Source organism: Helianthus annuus, chromosome 2 (assembly GCF_002127325.2).
Source record: "Helianthus annuus cultivar XRQ/B chromosome 2, HanXRQr2.0-SUNRISE, whole genome shotgun sequence".
NCBI lineage: Eukaryota > Viridiplantae > Streptophyta > Magnoliopsida > Asterales > Asteraceae > Helianthus > Helianthus annuus.
This window is the reverse complement of record NC_035434.2, coordinates 57,151,277-57,155,592: the sequence shown is the minus strand read 5'-3', so window position 1 is coordinate 57,155,592 and position 4,316 is coordinate 57,151,277. Positions and strand designations below refer to the sequence as shown.

General features: G+C 34.2%; 1 long non-coding RNA gene across 6 annotated transcripts; it reads left to right on the top strand.

Annotated features, from left to right (window-relative positions):
• The first annotated feature begins 217 nt into the window (after positions 1-217).
• Positions 218-3,679, top strand: LOC110915021. 6 transcript variants are annotated; one of them, XR_002578705.2, is made up of 8 exons: positions 218-539; positions 657-736; positions 822-952; positions 1,052-1,234; positions 1,827-2,021; positions 2,345-2,421; positions 2,605-2,656; positions 3,417-3,679. It is a non-coding gene; the product is annotated as an uncharacterized LOC110915021 (long non-coding RNA). The 6 variants fall into 6 exon arrangements; XR_002578702.2 differs by having other exon boundaries at positions 646-736; XR_002578712.2 differs by having other exon boundaries at positions 220-539; positions 718-736.
• The last annotated feature ends 637 nt before the right edge of the window (positions 3,680-4,316 follow it).

Sequence of the window (4,316 nt, the reverse complement as noted above, 5' to 3'; positions counted from 1 at the left end):
CCCTTAAAACACCCTTAATGCATAATGTACAAGTCTTTTAAACACAACAAACACATTTATAACCTCACTTTCCACATATACCCTTACTAACTCAAACAAAAACACACAAAATATGATCTACCGTCCATCATTTCACACGGATCATGATCCTACCGTCCATTAACTTCACACGGATCATGATCCGCACATTCAATTTTGAAAGCTGTACTATTCCTCTGCAGTTCGTCTACTCGCCAGATCTAGATCTGCACCACCAAATTCCTCTCCCATTTTCAAAATTTGAATTCCCAAATGAAAAGAGAGGAGAGGGAGACAGGGAGAACGAGAAATAGAGAGAGAGAGGCGATGGAGAAGGAGATATGACGCCATGAGAAACCCTAATTTACAAAATCGTTCAGATCTTGAAGGATTTCCGATACGAAACCTTTATTAGGGGGCTACAATCGAATGGACAAAAGGTTGAGAGGCATCGATTTTATCATAATCGAGAGAAGGATGAACGGGCAGTGACGAACTGGGTTTCGGTAGGAGTTTAAAGGGTAAGTTTTTATTGAGTTTTCTTTTGCTTTTTGGCTCGATTGAAGCCCTAATTTGTTGTTATTTTCTGCTTTGGCTTTGATTTCAATGATGGATGTTTGATTTGAGGATTTGGAAAGGCATAGCAAGTGTTTGACGAAATGTTATTTAGGAGATTTTGAATATTTTTTTTTCATGCAGGAGCTTCAAAATAGAGTTAGTGAGTGAACCGATTTTGTTTGTCTTCATTGTAATTTAAATATGAAGTTTTGTATTCTTCAACATATGAATATATACCGTTGCAGATCAAAAGAGGCTAAAATTACAGTCCATGGGGAAGTAGGAAGACGTGGCCAGATTGTGTGGTGATTTTTGATACTGAAAGGAAGAGTTTTGTGATTTAGGAAGCTACTAGGTTGCAGATTCCTATTGTAGGGTTAGTGTTGTCATTTTGTGTTAATGAATTATGGATTATGAATTATGATGAATGTTTGAATTTAAGTGTAGAGTTATGGATTTGAGTGTTTGATTATAGGCTGGTGGGCCAGAGTATGCCGCTGGAGACGTTTAAGAAGATTACGTATCCTGTTTCGACGAATGATTCGGTGCAGATTATGTATTTGTTTTTTAATTTGATTACGAAAACGATTCAATACGAGCAGAAGAAGCTCGCTGCGGCTGAAGGGAACGTGGTTAAGGAAGTCGACCTGAAAATTGGGTAAGAAGGTGTATAATGTTGGAATAATCAATTTTGATTGTTTTTTGGTCAAGTGATTCGAATCTGAATCAAGTCGGCCGGGTTGAGATTTAAACGGGTATTCAATCCGGTTTAAAACTTGGAATTAACTGTTTTACCTTTATTTGTTCCTTTTTTTTACAAATCAAGGATTTTGAAAAAAAAAACAAAAAATTGGTTTAAACCGCGAGAACCGAATGGTTAACCACCAAACAGGTAAAACCGGCTGGTCCGGCCGACCTACCCAACCAGCCAGTTTGGTTTGTGGCTTCTGGAAATTGTAGTAAGCAGTTTGGCCTATAATTTTCATCAAAGTTGATCGAACCAGACCATGAAGACCATAGTGTCTAATAATAAGATCTGGAAAGACAAAAGAAAGAAGTTGATGCAAGAAAACTGAAAATCTATTGGGAAAAAAAAACTATTGGCATATACACATCCCTTTATTTGTATTTTAAAGTTAAAAAGCTTTTTCTTGTAGCATTAGAGGGAGGTTTTTAAAAAATGTAGTTATTGTTATGCATTTTGTTTATACATCGGATTAATGAACCATGATTTGCGAATTTATGCACAGAGAACTACTGTGATGGTAGAATTCGTTGATGCAACTGATGCAACTGCTGCAACAGATCCTGTTGGCGCTCACGCGATTGCCCGGTCATTTCCTCACACTTATGGTCAACCTTTGTTTCATTTTTTCAGAGAAAAATCTAAACCAGTTAATGCCCGACAATTCTTTTCTAGATTCTGTACGCCTATTTTCTTGGAGGTACATTTAATTCAATGGTTTTCAATTTTTATTGCTTGTATTCTTGTTATAGTTTTATCAATTTATTTAAGATGCACAGAAGTTAATGAAGCCAATATTTTTAAACGTTAATCACTGAAGTAATTTTCCGAGACCAGACATTTTGTTGTTTTCAAGGTTAACAAGACTGGTTTCAGTACCCTTGGTTTAGAAAAGCGTGAAGCGCTCTGAGGCGTTTTACGTTTAGGCCCTAAATGGAGATAATTTGTTTGCATTATAACTCTTGTCCATGACTTTGAAAGTGAGTTTTCATGATTAATTTTCACATGTTGTAACATGTGTAGTTTGATGCATTGGTTGCTGCTCTTCTGTTTTCCGAAGGAGGTGGGAAGCTCAGCTGAAAAAAATTGAAGAACTTCAGGTATATTAGCCCACATAGAAAGTTTTAGTGTTTATATGTGTGGATTTTATTAAAAAAATATCACCATTGTGCATCCCATGAATAATCATCATACGCGTGACGTTAACAACCTAAAAGAACTAAAGAAGTTAAGAAGAATGATTATAGATTGTGATCTCACAGATAATGAATCTTTTTGTGTAGGCTGAAAATGATCTTGTTAGTCAAGAACTTCAAATGCAACTTGAGGCTGCAGGTAAATTTATTCTACGCTATCTTTTCTGCATGTTTGGTTCACTTGATTTGTTTCTTTTTTTCTTATTTTGCCAATGACTGTGGGGTGCTGATATTTAGGGTTGTTTCTTGGCTCATATTAGAGTTAAGCTTATACTTCAAAAAATCAAATAGCTCATCTTCGAGTCGAAAATTGTGTCAGTTTTGAAGTTTTTGACAACTAGATTAACTTTTCGAATAATTAATTAGTTATGGTGTGTTCAATGTAAATCGAATGTGGTAAAATAAATTAAGCGTAAATACTGAGGTGGCAAACGGGTGGGGTAGGATAATGTGTCAAAATACTTTAGAATTATAAAAGGACAGATATCTCAATCTCTCAAAGTGGGTAGGATAATGCATCAATACACCAGGTGTTTGATAGTCAAGCCATGCACATCTGATAACCTTGTCAAACATTTGTTTCTTTCTCTTCGCTGTAGGTGTCAAAATGGTTTGGTTGGGTTGGATTGGGATTTGCGACTGGTCAAAATAGCTGGACATTAAAATACGATTCTTGTGAAACTGGTGCTGTTAGTTTTAACTCATTTACCAAAATGGTCAGTTCAGGTTATATTTTTATTACTTAAGCGGGTCAAATGGGTAAAGCAGAGAAAACTAGCTTAAACTCAATGACAGTAAAATAAATGTAACTTTCTTTACAGTATTTTATATGCATAATAGTAGATAAAAGTAGATGTTTTTTTGTTCTAATGGGGTTGACATGCTATTGGTGATATCAGATAAGGAATTGAAACAAGTGCAAGAATTGTTCAACTTGAAGATAATGAAGCAGCAGATAATTGTCTCAACTTGAAGAAACCAGACTAAAGACACTAATGTAATGGATCATCTTTCATTTGTATCAGTATGATATTAATTTTAGATTCTAATCAGATCGTTGATCGTCATTGTTGCTCTGGGTGTTTTTAAGACATCAATTATATGGTCTTTTATAGTATGTTTTCGGCTTTTTAAGACATCAATTATATGGTCTTTTATAGTATGTTTTCAAGCATTCGTCTATGTCTTCACTGTCGTTTTCCAAAGTTCGTTGTATTGTTAAGGGAGATTATTGTAAATGAAAAGATTTTGGTACAAGTTGATATTAATATTTGATTTTGTATATTAAGATATGTTTTTCTAAGACTATTATATCGTACCAGATCAATATTAAACAAAGGCTACCTCAAACATTCATCTGTCATTTGATTTTCAGTTCTATATTTGACTTTGATTATAAGAAAAAGACTATTTTTTTTTTCAAACATTAAGGAATTCCATGGTTCCATTCCACACTTGCTCATCAAGACAATAAGTGGATCCCTCAATCAATTATTTTTATATATATTTTTTTATTCAAATCTTAGATAGTTAAAGGGTTAATTAGTTAAAGCTTAATGCCTATGTGTCATTGATGTGGAAGAACGTTATGCACTTTTTTAGTTAAACCACAATGGGTGGTCTTATTAGGTCTTATGATTGATTTCATAGAAAGATTGATAAACTAACAACTAAAAAAATCAGAAGTAAATTGCCAAAATCGTCCATGAGATTTGGGCATGTATGCCATTTTCATTCAAAACAACTAATTTACTTTATTTTTTCTATCAAACATTTACATGAAAATGACAAAATCCCAA